Consider the following 22566-nt stretch of genomic DNA (forward strand, 5'->3'; position numbering starts at 1 on the left):
TTCCAGCACCTTATTACACTTGTAGGTGTAGCTGAGTGCTTTGCTTAGCAGTCATGATGCTCTAGATTCAGTATCCCCAGAAACCATGGAGGAGAGGAAGAGAGGAGGAAGCCAAAAGCTGAATCAGCTGGGTATAAAACCAGAATCAAGCTTTAAATGATCCCACAATTAACTATCCCTAAGTGTCAAATAAAATCTAACCATTGCCTTTTGTTGTGACAAGAAACTTCTTGATTTATTATATCATATAAATATTGTTTAAAATTTATTTTCTTTTTAATTATATGTACATGTACATGACTATGGACACTAGGAGAGAAAGTTGGATGCCCTGGAGCTAGAGTTATAAGCTGTTGAGGGTGCCAGATGTAGGTGCTGGGGACTTAACTTGGAAGCTCTGGAAAAGCAGGAAGCACTCTTAACCACTAAGTCATCTCTTCAAGAGATGAATGAACATTACAATTATTGTTTAAAAAAAAACAAGAAAACCTAAAGCATGAAAATGTCTTTTCAATACAATATTTTTTTAAAAATTATATATATATATATATATATATATATATATATATATATATATATGGTACTCTATCTGCACACCAGGAGAGGGCATCAAATCTCATTATAAATGGCTATGAGCCACTATGTGGTTGCTGAGAATTGAACTCATGACCTCTGGAAGAGCTGCCAATGCTCCATCTTCCCAGCCCCATGAAAATGTCTTTTAATTTGGGTCATTCCCATTATTCTCACACAGAAAATATGTTAGCAATGTGTAACTACATCACCAAAATTTTCAATGAATAAAATAGGAAACAAATTATGGAAATCTCTACAGGAAGATCTCTATTTCTCTCTTTTTTATATTTCCCTTTTCTCAGTTCTTATCTAACTAAGGACCAAGGAATTTCTCCTTGGTCTTGGTGAGACTAAATGGCATATATCCCAACTCAGACAGTAGACACTATGGTAACATGCTGACAGCCTTCATTTACATAAAATAATATTAATTATGTGATGTCATCAACACCTGTGATTCTGCTCATTGCCATATGCAATCTTGCTGGGTATTTTAGCCCTTCCATTCATTAAATGAACCCAGATTTGAGTCTCCCACAGAATCTACACAGACTGTAGAGGCGACATAGTAAAGATGCTTTTAAAGGTAAGTGTTAAATGAGGGTGGCTTTTTTAGAGCCAGGTCTATCACCAATAAAGACTCCCCCAAGACCAGAGGAAGCTGAGTACATCTTCAGCACCTGGAAGTCAGCCTAAGCGCACTTGCTCACTACTGTTCTAGGTGCCATAGGACTAGAGCAGGGCCCTCCTCTTCCCTAAGACCAGCCGGTTTGTGGTGTCACTTGCAAACTCCTGGTGTCTTTAGGACTGTGGCCTGTCTTTTTTGATGTCTTCAGTAGTGCCAGCTTCTTAGGCAGCCTGGCCTGCAGCTCTGTTGTGCTACAGGACCCCCCTTGCATTCAGGTTGCTGTCCCTGTGCCTGATGTGGTGGACCACACAGGGTGTGTGTTTGTTAACTAATACTCTCAAGGCAGGGAGCGAGCTACTGCTGGGACAGGTTCGGACAGATGTCCAACAAGGAGCGCTGCATACAGGAGCAAAGTCAGCCCAAGAGAAAAACTGTACTGCAGTCACCATCAAAGCCTTTTGACATCAGACATAGAGCTACAGGATTCCGAGTTTGTCCTGCTGAGTTTCAGTCTTGCTTTGATCACATATTTCCTCATTATGCCCCTATTCCTCCCCTTTGGAATAGTAATGTATATTCTGTGTGTATCTTGGAAGAATGTATTTTGATTTTTTATTTTACAGGGAATTACAATTAAGAGACTTCCTTGAGTATCAAAAGAGACTTAGAAAAAAATTTTTTTTTCAAGACAGGATTTTCCTGTGTAGCCCTGGCTATCCTAGAACTTGTTTTGTAGAGCAGGCAGGCCTTTAACTTGGAGAGATCAGCGCCCCCCCCCCCCGGGCTCCCCGCACCCCTGTGCTGGAATTAAAGGTGTGTACCACCACTACTCACCTTTGAACTTTTTTTTTTTTTTTTTTGGTTTTTCGAGACAGGGTTTCTCTGTGGCTTTGGAGCCTGTCCTGGAACTAGCTCTGTAGACCAGGCTGGTCTCGAACTCACAGAGATCTGCCTGCCTCTGCCTCCCGAGTGCTGGGATTAAAGGCGTGCGCCACCACCGCCCGGCTCACCTTTGAACTTTTAAACAGTCTGGAGACTGAAAGACTATGGGGACTTTTGAAGGTGGACTAAATACATTTTGTATTATGACACAGCCATAAGCCTATGGGGGCTGGGGAGTGGAATGTAATGTTTGAATGATAATGGTCACCATAGATTCATACATTTGAATGCTTGTTCTGAAGCTGGTGGGACTGTTTGGGAGGGATCAGAAGGTGTGGTCTTGTTGGAAGAGATGTGTAACTGGAGGTGGGTTTTCATGAGTGCCATTCTCAGTTAGTGCTCTCTCTTTCTCCATTGCCCCCGTGTCTGTGGATCAGATAGATGTGAGCTCTCAGCTCTACTGTCCCGGCTCCATGCCAGTCTACCTGCTGCCATGCTCCACACCATGATGGCCATGGACTAACTCTCTGGAGCTGTAAGTCCCCAATAAACTCTTCAAGTTGCCTTGGTTATGGGGCTGTCACAGCAGTAGAAAAGTAACTAAGACAGCGACTTAGTGTGGCTCTGTCTCAAAATATAAAAGGTAAAAGAAGGTCAATGGTAGAGTACTTGCCCAACATGGGTAAGGCCCCTGGTTCAATCCCTAGAATCTCAAGAAAGACAGCCTACAACTCTGTGCAGAGAGATGGCAGCTGAGAGAACGAAACCAGGTTGCCATGGAAACATTACATATGTGAGCCTGCTTCAAGTTCAGTAGTCTGAATATTTGCTGAGTCATGTCTGGAGGTCAGGAGGTAACTTCTGGAAATGGTTCTCTTCTTCTACTATGGGTTCTAGGAACAGGACCCATGTGGTCAAGTTTGCATGGCAACTAACTTTACCTGTTAAGACATCCCACTGGTCCAATTTTTCCTCCTGGGGGAGCAGTATATGGTATGTATATGATACGCAGCTATGTAAATGTGTGCATGTTCATGTGTGAGTTCAACACATGTGTTCCAAAGAACATGTGTGAAAGTCAGGGGACAGCTTTAGATGTCAGACTTTGATGGAGGAAGGTCATTGGTTAAATAAAGAAACTGCCTTGGCCCTGATAGGACAGAAAATTAGGTAGGCAGAGTAAAAAGAACAGAATGCTGGGAGGAAGAGGAAGTGAGGTAAGACGCCTCAGATAGACACCATGCCTCTGCTCTCTAGGGCAGACGCAATAAGTGCCAACCCAGGATGGACGTAGGCTAGAATCTTCCTGGTAAGCGCACCTCGTGGTGCTACACACATTAATAGAAATGGGCCAAGCAGTGTTTAAATGAATACAGTTTGTGTGTTGTTATTTTGGGGTATAAGTTAGCCAGGCGGCCAGGAGCAGGGCAGCAGGAATGCAGCCCGCAGCTCCTTCTACAAGACTTCACCCTTGTTTGAGTCAAAATCTCTTTGCTGTCCATCATTATGTATGCCAGGTTATCTGGCCTGCTAGCTTCTAGGGAGTCCCCATCCCTACCTCCCATTCTACTTCAGGAGTCTGGTATTACAGATATATGCTTGTTAGGCAAGCTTGAGGACTGCTGTGGATATTTGTTTAAATATGTAAAGATGTGTTGCTGTTTTACCTTGCCTGCCTAAGGCACCTGATTGGTCTAATAAAAGGCTGAATGGCCAACAGTGAGGTAGGAGATATAGGCAGAACTCATGGGCTCAAGAAGAAAGAAATGCCAGGGAGATGCCAGAGGCCAGCTAGCCAGACATAGAAGAAACAGGAAAGTAGGACATACAGAATGGAAGAAAGGTAAAAAGTCCCAAGGCAAAGCGTAGATGACTAGAGAAACAGGTTAAGTGAAAAGAACTAGTGGGTAAGCCTAAGCTAAGGCTGAGCACTCACAATAAATAAGTCTCCATGTCTTTATTTGGGAGCAGGTTGGCAGACCAAAGAAAATTCCAACTACAGAGGACCTGAGTTCAGATCCCCATAATCCATGAAAAAGCTAAGCATGGTGATGCATGCTCGTAACTCTAGCTGTCACTAGACAACTGCGGTAGCTGAATCAGTGAGCCCAGGTTCAGTGAGAGATCCTATCTCAAAACATACGATAGAGGGGCTGGAAAGATGATTCAGTGGTTACTAGCACCAGCTTTTCTAGAGGATGAAGGTTTTATTCCCATCATTTATATGGTAGTTGTCATAACTCCAGCTCTTGGTGACCTACCTACCTGATATCTTCTTTAGGCCTCCAAAGACCCTGCACACACATGGTGCAAAGACATACATGTAAGCAAAAGACCTATACACATAAAATAAGTCTAAAAACATTTTTAGAAATCCCATTGAACCTACCAGGTGTCTATGAGGTTAGAGTATCAGCACTACCACACTGGCAGCTAGCTGCCGAAAGTATTTTGTTTGAAGATAGGGTCTCTTGATGTAGACTAGGCTGGCCTTGAACTTGTAGTGATCCTCCTACTTCAGCCCCCCAAGTAGTGGGATTACAGATGGCTCAAATATATTTTCTTTGAAAAAATTAATTCAAACTTGAAACTTAAGATGCCAGCAATTGTTTTTCCAGCTGTAGCCTAAGCAGTGAAACTGGGAATCTCCCTACTTTCTCCACGTGTCTGAAGATGACTTTCCACACACAGCTGTCTGCACAGAAGACACATTTATATGTTAAGAACCACTGGTAGAAGGGGAAAGAAAGGATAATTTCTGTGAATTAAAAAAATTCATCTTACTAGAATATTTAAAGGAATCCTCTGGAATAGATGTCAGTGCTGGTTACTTCACTGGGCTGTTATAAGACATGGGGACACTTTTAATCCTGTGCACCCTGTCTACTCTCAGCACACCTAGGTGTATCTGTCAGAACAGAAACCCACTGAATTTTGCATGAATGGAACCACAAACTTTCAGCATTTGATTTCAAGAGTAAAGATGACAAATATAAAAAACTGTATTGTTAAATGCACACTACAAGAGAAAACGGAAAGTGACAAAGAGAACAATCAGGCACTTTAACAGGAAATAGGCCAGGGCCACTATAAGTCAGGACTGGGATGTGGATCAGTTGGCAGAGTGCTTGCCCTTCATGTATGAAGCCCTGGGTCCTGTCCCCAGTAGCATGTAAACATATAAAATCCCAGAAATTGAGAGGTAGAAGCAGGAGAGTCATGGAGTAAAGGCCATCCTTGGCTACAAAGTGAGTTTGGGCCAGCCTGGCTACATGAGACTGTCTAAAAAGCTAAATAAAGGCAACAGTAAGATGTTATAAATCAGCCACATATGGAATCCACTAATCATTTTTTAAAATGCAGAGAAAGGGTGGCTCTGTGTGTACTTAAAAATACAGCATGTGAAAAGAAAAACAAACGGAAAAATATTGTATTATATGTCATGAGTGCCCTCTGACCTAATGAAAGCCAGAGAATAAAGAAAAAAAAAAATGAGCTATAACACGTGTCTTCATGTGTGGGTAGGGATGGAAAAGAGACTCCCTTTTGAGGGGAAAAAACATTGTTACTTATTTTCAAAAGGAGATGGCACTGAGAGACTTGATATTTCAGTTGTCTTAAAAATTCAGGCATGATGGGATGGAAACATGGTTCAATGGCTAAGAACACTAGCTGCTCTTGACAGAGGACCTGAGTTCAGATCCCAGAATCCATGTCAGAAGGCTTACAACTGCCTATAACTCCAGCTTCAGGGAATTCAATGCCTCTGGCTCAGTACACACACACACACACGCACATGTGCGTGCAAACAAAAGTGAACATTCAGGCATTAGGCAGGTGCCCTATGTTAAGCATAGAGCAATATAGTTGACCACACTTTCACTAGGAAACATAATATAGCCAGTCTAATGACACTAAGAAATTCTGTTTTTAAAAACTAGTCATTTCTAAAAGAGCCCTCTCCTCATTCCAATTCCCTGTCGATGAGTGACAAAGTACAACCCTCTTCAGCAGTAAGTGGAGTGGAAAAACAACGGAGCTTCCATCAGTGAAGTATCAATCATCTCACATTTCATATCAACCAAGGTAGCAAGGTAATTTCTCTTCTTCCCAGGGGCCAGTTCCAATAGTTGTTCATAGAAGTGAATTTTTGAGAAGACTGTCTTTCCCCCAATGGGACAGCTCCAATAATAGTCCACTTTAGCGGTCAGTATTTTTTTTTCCCCAATACTCAACTAACCACTCTGAAGGACAGAGGGAAGGACAGGCACTTAGGAAGGAGACTCAGCGAGGGGAGGCTCAGTGAAGAGACTGTTCACAGACTCCCTATACTTTATAAATCACTGATGCAATCAAGTCCATGGTAGACTTGGTCAACAATGGCCCTGTCTCTGAGGCAGGCTTTCTCCTGGGGCCTCTACAGAGTCTGGAGTCCTATATGAACCAAGAAGCTGGTCCTGACTTCATCCAGAGAGTATCATTCAACAAGGCATTCATAATGAGCTGTTAAGCAATTAAAGAACATGTTAAACTTAGAGCGAGCTTTTCAAAAGAAATGGAAAGGTTTTATCCAATATTTTTTATTTTTCTAAAGTCTTTCAAAATTATTTAATAGCAACACAGAGCAAGGATAGTAAAAGTCCAATTAAGATGTCAAAAGCAAACTCAGTGCAGTTGAATTAAAGAGGCTGAGTTAGCCCCAGCTCGGCCTTTAGTGGGGGTGTACACTGAATCTGCAGAATGTGCTGTGGTGGAAATAGAAAGGAGTCTTCTTTCAGTAAGACACAGAAGGGTGTCAAAGACATGAACTGTGCATGACCTCTTATCCCTTGTGTACTATGAACACAGTACAGTGAGCAGGCCCACGAGGTGAGGACTGGCCCGGCTCTCACACAAAGGCCAATACACATGTAGGCAACGTTCTTGTGGTTCAAGTCCCACAAGCACCTCTGCTCCTGTTTCAAAAAATCAAAATCAAACAAAACACAGCAACAACAAAAACAGCTTCTGCATTGCCAGCCAGTTCTACCATTAAGTTAAGGTGTCAAAGTCTGTACCAAGGGAAACATATAATCTATTAGGGAAACAAATAAGCCAATCAGCTGCTAATAACTTAGTGCAGGTTCACTGACCACAGCAGGGATCAGAAAGCAGAATTGGGTGACAGGCTACTACATGAGCAAATATAGGCAGAAAGAAAGAAGAGGGAGACGTGTGAATCGTGGCCTGAGACCCCACAGGAGGAGGAACTGAGCTGTAGTGCTGACACGACTCACGACATTGGTCATGACAAGTAAAGGATGAGAATGCAAAACATGAATCTTGTTGATTTCATTTTCTTCCACATCCCTATGTTGCCTCTAGATACTGACCAAATAATAACATCAATGATGCATATTTGTAACAAAAATCAAATTTAAAAAACAAGATAATTCATTAGTTTGAGACTTTATCTGATTATTTGTTAAGACTAGTTGCCTAGTCCAGCCCCCAAACCCCAGGCTCCAGGTTATTTCTTGTATCAGCCTGAGTATCTAGACTACAGGAGTGCAACGCTATGCTTAGTTAAATACAGAATATAGCAGTTAAGAGGGGTAATTATTCTAAAATTAAACTTTTTGTGTATGATCCACATGTTGTCTGAACCTTTTATCCCTATTAACTTACTTTTATTTTCCTTATTTTAGTTCCTATTATTATTACGTGCATGAATGGTATGTATAGAACCTGGGAAAGTTTCTGGAGCTGGTTTTCTTCTTCCACTGGGGGCTACAGGAACTGAACTCAGGTCATTAGGCTTGCACTGTAAATACTTTCACCCGCTGAGCTATTTCACTGACCCTTATTCTTACCTTTCTTATTTGTCTGTGGTACTATGAATCACAACCAGGTCCTTCAGATTCTAGACAAGTGGTCTACAGGTCCTGCTTATTATCTTTAAGTTAATGGTTGGCTAAATAATAGCTTATTATAATATAATAATTAAATAAATAATACCACCAAACTGTACAAACCTATATATCTTCACTCCCTGTATCATTTGAAGAAATTACTACAGCAAATAAGAACTAAATTGCTTTGAAGGAACTACAGATTAGAAACATGCTACCTAATTTGGCAGAGTAAAATAGTGCTATTATTTTATATCCCTGGGGATACTAACCCAGAGGAAGGCTCAGACATGGTGGGCTTGAATGAAAAGACGGAGGGAGGTCCAATTAAGTGATTTGTTTGTACAGATATTCTTCCTGTTCTGGCTCACAGTTCCACGGTAGAGATCATATGGCAGGGAGGCCAAGTGGCAGGAGGTTGAAGCAGATGGTTTATATTGTATCCCAAGTAAGAAAGACAGAGTGATTGATCTTTATATTTACTGTGCTCCCTCTGCTTTCCTTATACAGTCCAGAATCCCAGCACAGGGGATAGTGGCACCCAGTGAACCTAATCAGAATAATCCCTCACAGGCAAGCCCAGAAGCTTCTGTCCCAGGTTATTTTAGATCTCTCATTAAGGTGACAACTGAGACTAACCATCATAAAACCATTGAACATAGTCAAGATTTAAGAAGTCAGGCATGGCAGTCCACACCTTTAATTCCAGCACTTGGGAGGCTGAGGTAGATGGATCTCTATGAGCTTGAGGCCAGCCTTGTCTAGGTAGCAAGTTCCTGGGAAGGGAAGGAGAGACAAGTGGAGGGAGAGAGACTGCAGATGTAGCTGTTATTTACCTAGCAAGCACAAGGTCCAAGGTTCTAAACTCTAGTGTATATAGACACAGACACACACAGTCACAGAGAGGGGAGGGGGAAGGAAGAGAGGGAGAGAGGGAGGGAGGGAGACAGACAGACAGACTCCTCTCTGTATGCTGTGATTACCATTGATTAATAAAGAAACTGCTTTGGACCTATAGCAGGGCAGACCAGAGCTAGGCGGGGAAAACTAAACTGAATGCTGGGAGAAAGAAGGCAGAGTCAGAAGATGCCATGTAGCCGCCAGTGGGAAAAGGCGCAAGCTGCCAGCTGGAACCTTGCCGGTACGCCACAGCCACATGACGATATACAGATTAACAGAAATGGGTTAGTTTAGGATATAAGAGTTAGCCAGAAATATGCTTAAGCTAATTAGCCTAACAGTATTGCAAATAATATAGTTTCTGAGTGATTATTTCGTGATCTTGGGTAGCGGGGAACGAATAAGCAGCCTCCTACAACAGAGACAGCATGAGTATTTTATGTTTATACATAGCAATGACATAAAATGCTTCTACAATAACAGCTTTAGGTTAACACCTGAGAATGAAGAAAGTTATGTAATGGTCACACAATAATTAATCTTTTAAAAAAATAGCAAAACACTGAGGTCTAGTATTAACAAGATGTCAGACATCTAATTGACTTTGACTTCAGAGTTCTGTGAACCCCCAAACTGATCAAAGTGATCCAGGTACAACTTTAGATAGCCAGAGAGAATGTAACTGTAAAGGACTATGAGCCTATGCCTAACCACAGGCTGGTGGTCTTCAGTGTGTGTGCATAGAGAGTCTTTGCACTAATTGGTCAGTGTTCCTCCTACAGGACTGAGCCTGCTGATAGCATAAAAGAGCCTGATGGAATCAGTTACTAAAACCATCCAACAAGGTTAAGGTTCTCTCTGCACTTACTGCTTGTGCAGAAAACCAAAACTGATTTTCCATAGAGCTAGCCTTCGGGGACAGAATGCAATAACCACCACACTCAAGGATCAGTGTGCGTAACAGTCTTATTCCTCACTGTAAATGAATCTTCACTCTGTGATTATGACCACATGTGTCTGTTCCCAAGAAAGCTGGTCATCACATCATGTTTTCACAAAATTGAGGTTCTGAACTTCCAGCATTAAGGTCCAGACCCTAGTTATGACTGTACTGGGGTAATGCCATCTGAGAGGGCTGTAAGTAAGAGGCTTGTAGCTAGCTGCGTTTTCAGACTAGGTAGCTCTCCATCCACACTCTCCATGTAGAACACAGATAAATTTAGTGAAGGAAAGATGCTTTTCTACATTCATATAATTTATGGCATTATAAATGATTAAACCTATTCTCAATTAGCAAAAACTATATCCTGGAACTAATCTAAAACTTAAGATAAGTATCATTTACGTCTCATGACAAGCTGCTGAAGTACTGGACTATATCCCTTTTTGTGTGATCTATTTTTTTATTACGTTTTTATTTATTTTATATTTATGTTTGTGGTGGGGCAAGCATGTGTCACAGGGCATCTGTGGAGGTCAGAGGCAACCTGTAGGAGCTGGTTCTCTCCTTCTATCACGTAGGTTCCAGAGATGGAACTTAGGTCATTTAGGCTTGATGGCAGGTGCCATGAGAATACCTGCTGAGCCATCTCGCTGGTTCTGTAACCCCCTTTTTAAGCATAAGTAGGCTTAGAAAAAGTAAAGAACCTTCTCCAAAGTTGTATTGCTGGTACATGACTAAGTTGTTTATCAGATTTCAAAACTGGCTTTGAAAAACTGGGTATGCTGGGTCTCCGTACTTAAGAGGCAGAGGCAAATGGATCTCTGTGAGTTTGAGACCACTCCGATCTACATAGTGAGCTCCAGGACAGTCAGGGAGATCCTGTCTAAGGCAAAACAAAACAAAAATAAACTTCCCCCCTCAAACCCATCAAGTCTTACTAACATGCCTGTCTAAATGTGAGACGAACCAGGACAACACTAGACATACTAGTGTGTGTGTGTGTGTGTGTGTGTGTGTGTGTGTGTGTCGGGGGCAGGAGTCCTCAACTCTACACAAAGAACTACAAGCAACTAAGGAATGAGAATAGGAAAAACAGTCTTCCCTAGGGAAGAGCATATCAACTGATTGTAGTTCCAAATGGTCAACCCTGAAACATACACAACATGTACACAAGTAACATTATACAAGTGAGCACACTGTACTTGAGTATTTAGAAATACATACATTCATACACATATATGTACACAACATAAACACACATATGCATATATATGTAATAACAATGAATAAGAAGCCATGAATTTATAGTCTCAAAAATAAAACAATATTAATAATAATAAAAATAATAATAAAGAAACATGACTGGGGAGATGGCTCAGTGATTAAGAGTAAGAGTGCTTGCTGCTCTTTCAGAGGCCTGGGTTTGATTCCCAGCACCCACACAGTGGCTCACAATGGCTTGTTAACTCTAGGCCAGGGAGTCTGATGAGCTCCTTTGACTTCCTCAGGCACCACACACACAAGGCACACAGACATACATACAGGTGGCACACTCAAAGGAATTAATAAACAAAATTTTTTTTAAAAAATATGATTATTCACTATCTGATTTTGAATTTTTAAATGTATTTCTTTATTTACCTACTACTTTGTAGGTACTAGAGATTAAATATTAGTAGAAACAAACATTTCATAGTCCAAGAGATCAAGCAATTGTTTTCAGTTGGGTTGTCTTTTTTTTTCATTAAATAATTACATTCTTTATACAAGCTATATACAAACACTTACCAGACAGAGGTCTTACCAAAATCTTTTTCTGTGGCATGTCTTTTGTTTCAAATGTCTTTTCATACATAAGATTTATAGTTAATGTCCTCATGTGATGTTTTGCTACAATATAATAAAAATATCCCCTCTGGTTTCTTTTCTAGCTGACTTAGGCTGTTTATGTCCAGCCCGCTTGGTCTGCATGTCTCTTGGGTGATCGACTGTACTCTTCCTCTCCCATCATTACACCACTCCGATTAGGACAACGCAAGCTGTGCAAATCTTGTTGGCCCCAACCATAGTCTCTCCATGAAATCTTTTCTAAAGTAATTTGACTACTTTTGTCCCATACTTATGAAATCTAAAATGAGCTTATACAATGTTGCCCAAAGATACTTTCTTGAGAGTTCAACTGCAGCTGAGTGTGGTAGTTGACACCTGTAGTACCTGGACAGCTCAGATAGCCTGGGCTACAGAGTAAGTTTGTCTTAAAAGAGAGCATGAGGAGGGGAAAGGAGAAGATATTGGAGACACAAGCATGGAGTTCAGATCCCCAATACCTATGTAAAAATGGGCATGGAGGCCTCCAGAGGTGGATCCCAAATTACTTGGGTAAGTTGGCTAGCTAGACTAGTGAACTTTGGTCCAGTGAGAGACCCTGTCTCTAAGTGGAAGATAACTAAGGAAAACATCCAACATCAACCTCAGCTGTCTTCTGGCATCCTCACGTACACATGTATGTACACATACACACAGATGTGTAAATAAACAAAAAACATGAAAGATGAATAAGTAGTTAAGAGCAAGTACTACTCCTGCAGAGGACTTAGCTTGGTTCTTAAGACACACTCCAGGGGTCACAACTATCTAACTCTAGCCCTAGGGATCCGACAGCTTCTGGCCTCCAAGAGCACTTTCACTCTCACATACACCCCACCCAGACATATAACTCAAAATGAAAGAACAAACAAAACCTACCACCCAACAAATGATGAAGAATGTGCTGACAGTTCATACAGAAAACCGTGGTTATTAATCAGAATGGTGTGTGATATCAGATGCACATGATGTCACAGCTGAGAGCATGGTGTTCTCTAGTGTGCAGGTTCTTTTTTTTTTTTTGGTTTTTTGAGACAGGGTTTCTCTGTGGTTTTGGAGCCTGTCCTGGAACTAGCTCTTGTAGACCAGGCTGGTCTCAAACTCACAGAGATCTGCCTACCTCTGCCTCCCGAGTGCTGGGAGTGCTGGGATTAAAGGCGTGCGCCACCACCGCCCTGCAAGTGTGCAAGTTCTTGCTTGGTTTTTATTGTATCTGTGTGTGTGCATGTGCATGCCGTGGTGTGAATGAGGCAGTGAGAGGACAATGTTCAGGAATCAGACTTTCCTTTAACTGAGGTTTCCACAATCTCATTCAGATCAGCAGGCTGGAATGGCAAGCACCTTCTCTACCGAGCCATCTCATCATCTGTACATAGGCCTGTCACTCTCATGATCATGTGGTAGACTAGGAGCTGTGGTTTGTTGCCACTGTCCAAGTTGTTAATAGAGCAGATTGCTAGTCCAGAAAAAGAGCAACACCTAAATTTGAAGTACAGTTTCTATATGTAATATGCATTGCTTTCACATCGCTGTAAAGTTTTAAAAAAAAGAAAGTAAAAATTCGGGTAGCCTGATTTGGGAGCATTTTGTGCTTCACTACTTAAGCAGGAGAGTGGTGGCACATTCCCACAGTCTCAGCACTTGACAGGTGGAATTCAAGCCAGTCTCAGATACACAGCAAGATCAAGTTTGAAGCCAGTCTATGCTGTAAGAGGCCCTAAGTCAACCACCTCTAAAATGGAGAAACAGAAAGAAACAAAGAAAGAAAGAGAGAGGAGAGAGAGCGAGAAAGCGAGAGAGAGCGAGAGAGGGAGAGGGAGAGAGAATGGAATGGATGAATAGAGGGAAAAATAACAGTAGAAATGGAAAGATGATAGCAGAAGAAAGAGTTTTGTGGAGTCTCTTCCCACTGTCCAGGTATTCCTTAGGTTACAGAACACAGCTTGCTATGGAGCTGCCATGTGTTTCATTTATCTGACATTTCCCAGAAAGGCGATGGCTCAATAAGGCCTTCTGAATGAATGGATGAGTAGACGGAAGGATGACAAGGCCACGCTCAGCAGTAAGGGAACTGTTAGTCAACTGAGAGGAGTGTTCAAGTCATTAACATCACCATTAAAAGATTCTGAAAGACCAGGACTACACAGAGAAACCCTGCCTTGAAAAACAAAACAACAAACAAACAAAACAAAACAATAAACTCAGAAAGGTAGTATGACAGAAAAATCAGAAAATTTTATTGCAATTTAGGTTTGCTAGGTTACTGGAAAATGGGAAGCACTGAAATGCAAAAACAACTGTTGTTTTAAGATCTAAAGGATGACCCTGGACAGTCGACCCAGCTCTGAGTGTGCCATGCCATGATGGGTTCATCACAAAGGTGATGCTGGAGGAACTCAGGAAGGTTCCCCAGGCAGCTGCAGACTCAGAACAGTTCTGTCTGCAGAATGTTCAACATGACCCATGCAGATGGGATGTCTTCAACACGATCCCCACAGACCCCACAAAGTCTATTCTTTTGGTTATATTTAAAGTTTTAAATTTTATTTATTTATGTATGTATAAGTGTCTTGTCTGTATATATGTATGTGCACTATATGTCTACATGTCTGTGGAGACCAGAAGAGGGTATTGGATCACCTGGGACTAGAGTTACAGACTTGTGACCTACCATGTGGGTACTGGAAGAGCAGCAAACACTATTAACACTGAGCCGTTTCTCCAGCCCCCACTGTTCCTTTTTTGTAGTCAAATCTTTCAGAGATTTCTTGAAACACTTTTGATGAACCACAGACTGTCGAGGAGAAGTACATGTGCAGCGTGCAGCACACGCAGCACGATAGACGTCTTCTGCTTGCTATAATGTCTTAATAGTAGCCTCTCTGAATGTTCATGGATCTTTATTTCAAGAGGTTATACCTATTTTATCTACATTGATTGTAGCATATGGTAAAACAATACAATGTTCAGCCTTTCATTGGTTTGTTTGTCTAAGAGAAAAACCAGAGGGCAAGCTAAGAAATGGTACAGGAAATAAAGGAAACCTTATTCAACAACACAACTGAGTGGGTAAAACAGGACTGGCCAAGGGCAGGCAGAGTGTGCCTGAAGGACGCTGAGAAGGAACTTCTGGGCACTTAGGGAACATTAAATGTCTTCACAAGATTTGAGGCCCTGAAACAAGACACATTGACCGGTAAACATGGAGTTTGTCCTATTTAAAACAAACTGAAATGCTCTTGCCCCCTTTATTTCTGTCCCCTTTCCATGAATAGATGCACAGCTCCCCCAATGAAGGGCTCTACTTTATACACCTTCAAGGAAAAGTTTCCATTCAAACATTCTCTTCCATTAAAAACTGCCTCCAAAGACAGATGGGCTAGTACCATTACTAAGTTGAAGGTCCACAAGCTAGTGTCCTCCTCTGAGCTTAGCTCCTGTTACTCACTAGTCTACCAGATACAGGTACTTTCAACTTATAAATACATCTCTTCTCAGTAGTAAGGCAAATGATTCCAAGGTAACTGTCATTTCCTCTTGTCTCCAATGCCATGCATTAATTATTAAAAATTCATGTGTGCACCAGCCTATTCTACATATAAAGACTCTGAGTTGTGATGTGGGAGGTGATGTATGGTGTGAATATGTTTTATTGCCATTGGTTAATAAAGAAGCTGCTTTCAGCCAATGGCTTAACAGAGTAAAACCAGGCTGAAAGAGATATAGAGAGAGAGTCAGAGAGAGATGCCATGTGGCCGGCCACCAGAGGAGAAAGACACGAGTCACCAGCCAGAACCTTGCCAGCAGCACAAGCCTCATAGTAAAATATAAAATAATGAAAATGGGTTAATTTAGGATGTAAGATCTAGCTAGAAATATACTTAAGCTATTGGCCGAACAGAATTGCAATAATATAGTTTCTGAGTGATTATTTTGGGTCTGGGCAGCCAGGAACAAACAAATAGCCTCTGACAATAGATGACAAAATAAAAAACAAAATTTTTCTTAAAAAGGCAGTAGAAGGAGTGCTGTAAACAAAATGGTGTGGGTAGCTAGAGGTTCTTCTCCCGTAGATGGAGATAGCAGGCACTATGCCCTCTCCACACATACAATATTTCTAATAGCAAAAGAATATCTAGTCAAAATAAGAGTCAGAACTATTATACAGAGAAACCCTGTACTGAAAACCAAAAAAGGAAAAAAGGAGGGAGGGGAGAGGGAGGGAGGGAGGGAGGTTGGGTGGGTGGGTCCCGGGATGTGGAGGCTCTTTTTAGAAGAGGACAGTCTGAACAAGGTCAGATATCAGAAGGGTATCTAACTTATTAACAGCATTGTATGAACCAGAATACCTCTGGGGAAACCCTAAAGAGCCTAGAAGCAACAGCACTCAGGTCATTTTTAGAACAAAAAGGGAGAAATGGCTCAGCAGGTAAGAGTACTTGTTGCTCTTCTAACACAAGTTCCATTTCCAGCACCCACACCATCTATAACTCAAGTTCCAAGGGATCCAGTAACCTCATTTAGCCCACAAGGACACCAGACACACATGCAATGCACATTCATACATCAGGCAAAACATGTGTACATCTGAAATAATAATTTAAAAAAAAGAATGTGGTCAGGCAGGGTGGGAATGCCCTACAGCAGGGGTTCTGCCGGTCCATGTCCCTGTGCATGCTTTGGATGGACAGGAGGATGCTATACTGCACTGGTCATCTGGTCCAAATGGAATCTGACCCCAGCAACCCAGATAAATGAGAATCTTACCACAAGTCTTCACTTGCCAGGATGTGCCTGTCCTTGGGAAACCCTGGTTCTTTACAAATAGATTTTATCTCCAACATTCTTGATGTTAAAGTGTTTTGTTCTGCAAACAATAGGTTGTAGTTATTGTGTGTATTTAAAAGATCCATGAAATTAAAATCACCAGGAACCACTGATACAGGTCAAAGCATCCAAGAACAAAGTCTTGGCACATGTACTTGTCATCCCTTTGAAACAGATGTGGTTGTTAGAATAGAAGAATCACTATATTTTGTGAATTTATTACTAGTATTTATTACTATATCTCATATTTTTACTATGTTAAATATATAGTTGCTTCAAGACTCAAAAAACAAAACAAAACAAAACCAGGCTGATTAGATGGCTAGGAAGGTAAAGGTGCTTGCTGACACACCTGAACACCAGAGTTCAATCCCTGGGACTCACATGATGGAAGGACAGAACCAACTCTGCAAGTTGTTTTCTGAGCTCCTCATATGTGTGTACACATACACACTCACAAATAAAATAAATGTTAAAACAAATGGCTGGGCATGATGACTCACATGTTTAGTCCCAGCACTCAGAAGGTAGAGGCATGCAGGTCTCTGTGAGTTTGAGGCTAGCTTGTTTTACATAGTGAGTTCTAGGACAGCTAGAGCTATATTTTTTTTTTGAAACGAAAAAAAAAAAAAAATAGCAGCAGCAGCAAGCTTGCAGAGCCCTGCCAGCCTCTGGTTCTACGACTCTAAAACACAGTACTTTAGGGAGCCTCCCATGTGAGCTGGAGCACTGGTGCTGGGCTTTCTGCTAGAGTTTTCTTTTGTATACTATTATGAGAAATTAAAAATACTTTTTAATTTAAAAATTTTCTGGTCCTACAACTATAAAATGTGAATAGAGAAAATGTTAATTTGCAAACGAACCAAACAGCATCAGCACAGTAGTTAGGTCAAGCTAAGCTAGCTAGTTTGGGATTCTATCACTTTCCTGTTAGCTCTATATGACCCACAGGCAGTCTCCAGACCTCAGTTTCTTCAGGAAACAGAATATTCCTATGAGTATACATAGAATTGTTAAATTATTCAATTAGTTAACAGGTAAGAAATGCTTCAAGCAGTGCCTGGCACCAATAGAGCTCAGGAAACATTTATTTCCTACAGTCAGAAGACACTGAGAGCACACTAACCCTGACTAGCCACCTCCTGCTGAGGTCCTTTCAGCAGACCTCACAAACTCCCCTTCCTACTGGTCAAACGGTACAAGGTAACAAAGTGTGACTGGGGAAACAATTACTCTGGGTTCTTGCTAGTTCTCTTCAAATGAAACCCAACCGCTTAGTTCCACACAACCTACCATGCCACTGAGCTATGACTATGGGTTATGACTTTCAACTGTCTGCTTGCACACTGGGAGGTTCTGACAACCTGTAGTATTGGAGCTCCAACACTTGGGCAGCCTCTCGAGCATCCTGTTTCTGAAAGCCTCTGCCTTGCATGCTTCAGTAGCTACTGGGTGAACAGAAAAATATCAAGCAGAATTTGCCAGAGAAAGACTTTGAAGATCCACGGAAATGTACTTCAAATGATACAGCTTCACTGGGGACATGGAATCACAGTAGCAGATATACCTTAGGGGGCCTAGTGAGCATCTAGAGTCTTTTTGAAGATGGTAGGAGCAAACTGTGCCAAGTGTGGAATGTGGGCCTGTGGCTGTGAATCATAGGCTGGGATGCATAGCTGGTAGGAATCTGTGGCTTCACAGCAAATGCTCAGTGACTGCCACCTTCAACTACAAAGGATCAGGTGTGATTCTCTCTACATCTGCATCCTTCACCTGGTTATTTATCTTACTGCCTAAAAATGGAAAATGGAGAGGCTCATTCACAAAGGGAAAACACTCAACGAGACTATTAAATTTTGTACTGAGCCATATGACAAGCAATCTCCTCTCAATCCTCTTTATACTCTATTACAATAATAATAATAGTAAAAAATATAAAAACCTGGAGCACAAATAATAACCCAGAGACAGCTATTGGGATTCAACCTGAAAATCAAAGCAACCAAGCCACTAGAGAAGTCTTACCTCTACCAAGGCTGAGTCGACTGCAGACTAAGTAGATCAAGCAGCTTGAGTCTCTCTTTCCTCCCATTTTATATTCCCTCTGGTGCTGGGATTAAAGGCATAACTCCCTAGTACTGGGATTAAAGATGGGGCACCACCACTTGGATTTGTTTCTGCATTGATCTTGTGTAGACCAGAGTGGCTTTGAACTCACAGAGATCCTTCTCCTCTGTCTCCTAAATCCTGGTATTAAAGGTGTGTGCCACCACTGCCTGACCTCTAGTGGCTTAGCTTTGCCCTTCTGATTTTTAGGCAAACTTCCTTTATTAAAACAAATAAAATATCACTAAATTTCACTTTTTGTCTAAAATAAAAAAGGCTATAACTAATATTAGAAAACTATATACAGTAAGTATAATAGCTATATATAATATATACAAGCAATAAGTACATCAACAATGTCTAGTCCATTTGCATTTGACAAATTATGAGAAAATACTCCATATCTTTCCTATCTTGGTGAGTCCAAAGTCTTGTGCCTAATTTATCTTCTATCATAACTCCCTTTCTCTGTCTGGTAAACAAGGAAATCTGTAATTATCTGGTCTTCAAGTCCCTCAGAGACCTGAGAAGGAATCACTATTAACGGAGCAGGTAGGAGGTGTGAGTACCACTTACTGACTTCAGCAAGAGGTGACAAGCAATGGGAGAGACATCAAAGACAATCTGAAGGACTGGAAAGCTGGCTCCGTGACAAAGAGCAGCACTTGCTACTCTGCCTGAGGATGAGTTCTCTTTCAAACACCCACATAGTAGCTCACAACCACCTATAACTCCAGTGCCAGGAGATCCGATGCCCTATTCTGGCGACCATGAACACCAAGCACACACATGGTAAACAGATACATGTAAACAGCACACACACACACATTTTCAAAGGTACAAAAATACTGTAATAAAAAGAAAAAAACTCAAAAGCAGGGGCATGGTGCTACACACCTGCTTCCCAGCACTGGGGTGAAGGTTGGAGGATCAGGAGTTCAAGGTCACCCTCAGCTCCAGAGTGAGTTCAAGGCCAGTATGTCTCAAAAAAAAAAAAAAAAAAAATTTAAGAGGGACTCTTTTGTTCAATGAGACTGCCATGCTCTGAACCAAAAATCTGGCATAGCTATCTTGAAAGAAGAAAAACTACATACATCCTGCACAGACAGAATCTCTTTTGTTTTTTGGTGGGGGGGGAATAGGGTGGATAGTACCTTACTATGGAGCTGAGGTTTGGCCTCAAATTCATGATCCTTCTTCTTCAGCCTCCTGAGTGCTGGAAACTGGTGCATGCCACCAGCAGGTGACACAAGCTGAGGCAGAACTATTATATAAAGCCAGGAAATGGCTGTTTATTCATATACACCATAAGATATGCAGTAAGAGCTGGAAGTGGATAACTCTGTTCTCACAGTTGAGCAATACACTCTAAGAGAAAAGAAACTAGGCTAAAACAAAACTTTTCATAAAGAATCTTTTGCCCTCAGCACTAGCATTCCCTAAGATGGGCTAACTCCCAAAGTGCAACATCACAGAGTGATCCCATGGAGATGATATTTACCAAGTACTTACTGTGTTCTAGGCATTCCTGTGCATTTTTCATATGGACTAATTAATCCTCAGCATCATCATATTATAAATATTTTATTGTCTCTAACTTTAAGCTGGAGAATTGAAGCTCAGAGATCAACTTGCCCAAGCAAGCTAAAAACAACTATCCCAAAGTAGTCTGGGATCAAAGCTCATGTTTTCAACCACTAGACCAAAGGTCTCAACTGTGGGTCATGACAAGTTGTCAAATGACCCTTTCACAGGAGTCGCATGTCAGATATTTTTTACATTATGACTTATAATAGTAGCAAAATTATAGCTATGCAATAGCAACAAAAATGATTTTATGGTTGGGGGTCAGCACAACATGAGGCACTGTACTAAAGGGTCACAGCATTAGGAAGGTTGGGAACCAGTGCTTAGACAGAGAAGAAAGCTGCCCTAATCTAATAAATGCTGCATAAACTTCTAGACTCTGGTAGGGACCTAGCATTCATGGACAGTTTTGGTTATCTAGAATATCTGAATTCTAGACAATAAAAATATATGGGCTTTTGAAATTTTGATTACTGCCTGACACACATCTGCAGTTGCTCAAGTGAACAAGATCCCCATGGTGAGCCTGTTGTCACAGCAGCTGCAGTATTCGGAGAAAAAGAAGGGTGGGTAATTACTCTTGACAGGCCATGGCAAGTGCAGTCTTCAGTCAACAACCAATCACTTCAAATCCCTTTTCAATATTCTTGCTGGTCTCAAGGTCCATTTTATCTTTAAATACGACTGTACTACCTCTTAATTTATGGTATGAAAAATGTGCCAGGATGGACGCTGGGAGCAGAAGTTCAGAACACCACTAAGACACAGATCATAATTAACCAAAGACAGGTTGGTCATACCATCAGGAATGATTCTCATTAATAAGATTTTATATCACAGCATTGTTCCTTACCCATTAAACAGTTTTTTCCCATCTTCTTCCATATTATCACATAATCATTGGCTGGGTTTTCCTTTTCTCTATTACCTATAAGGGAAACAATCTGTGAGTCTGGGCTGATACATGGCAAGAAAAAAGCAATTTCATACATTTTATTTATAAATTCAGAAAAGGATTAATATATTACAACAGTGAGATCCCTATAACCCTTTTTGACACTGACATTTTTAAAAATAGGAAAAATATGATCCATATTTCAGCAAAGAACAACCAAAGATTCAGTCATTTACAGGGAAAATGAGTCATAAACACAAGCACTAAAGGATTAAAGCATTCCTCGCTGGGTGATGGTAGTGCACGCTTTTAATTCCAGTACTTGGGAGGCAGAAGCAAGTCAATCTCTAAGCTCGAAGCCAGCATGGTCTACAGAGTGAGTTCCAAGATAAACCCTGTCTCAAAAACAAAACAAAACAAACTAGCCAGGTGGTGGTGATGCATGCCTTTAAGAGACAGGTGGGTCTCTGAGTTCGAGGCCAGCTTGGTCTACAGAGCAAGTTCCAGGATAGCCAGGACAGTTACACAGAGAAATTCTATCTTGAAAACAAAACAAAATAAAACAAAAAACTAAATAAATATAAAAAAATAAAGGTTTTCTTCTAAAAATAAATGGAGTTCTAAAGCATACACACTATCTTTACATAACTTAAAACTGTCAGAGCTGAAAAATCATGCTAATAGAAATACTCGAGTATCAAAAGCTAAACTTATTTATGCATAAGTGAAATGCATAATGGTTCAGAGAAGGTATGAGACAATTCCTTTGTGTTATGACCTATATGCAAGCAGCAAGTATCTTTAAAGCAACATACTCTATACACAGAATATTATATTAAGCAAAGATAACTAGAGTTTATGAGTTCAATAAATTACAGATGTAATCATTTTTTAGACTTCTGACACTTTATTGGGAATTTAATAAAACTTGATCGGTGTATTAGCTGCTATATAACAGGATGGAAAATTCTCCCTTTTATCAGCCTAACAGTGAACACAGAATTCCTCTTGAAAGAAACTTTCTTTGCGAAAATATGCACCCTTGATATGGGGCCCCAACCTCTCAGGTTCAGTTCCCCAAGAGTGGGTGGTTCCGTGAAGAATGGCTGTCAAGATCCCAGAATAGCTGTCAAGAAAAGGAAATTGCTCTGCATTCTACAAGGGGAAGAATTTGTTGTTTTATCTCAAAAAGGGACTGAGAGAAGAATGATGAGAGGACAGAGAAGAAAAGAGGAGCTAGTACAATAGGGCAAAGCTAGGATTGGGTGGGGGTGAAGAGCTCAGGCCAGGGACAGCTCAAAGTTGTCTGCATTAATGCAAAGTGAGGCTCTCTCCCTTTCTTTAGTTAGGTACACAAATCCACAATGTGCTCTATGAATAGAGCCTTTCTGAAAATCAGAGGCACCAAGTTTTACATCTGGGTGCAATGGTGCAAATCAGTATACAGGGCAAGAAGGTCTGGCCC

General features: G+C 41.1%; 1 protein-coding gene across 3 annotated transcripts in view; it reads right to left on the bottom strand.

Moving 5' to 3' along the window:
* Usp49 (ubiquitin specific peptidase 49) overlaps positions 1 to 22566 on the bottom strand; it is a 77752-nt gene that overhangs the window by 19581 nt on the left and 35605 nt on the right. For 2 of the 3 annotated variants that reach the window (XM_057750994.1, XM_057750995.1), the window contains one exon: positions 21060 to 21134. The gene's annotated coding sequence lies outside the window, so the exon portion shown is untranslated. Of the gene's footprint in view, positions 1 to 16453; positions 16554 to 21059; positions 21135 to 22566 lie in introns of all 3 variants that reach the window. The other variant, XM_057750993.1, reaches the window with a different exon arrangement.

This window comes from Chionomys nivalis, chromosome 19 (assembly GCF_950005125.1).
Source record: "Chionomys nivalis chromosome 19, mChiNiv1.1, whole genome shotgun sequence".
In the NCBI taxonomy this organism is placed as follows: Eukaryota; Metazoa; Chordata; class Mammalia; order Rodentia; family Cricetidae; genus Chionomys; species Chionomys nivalis.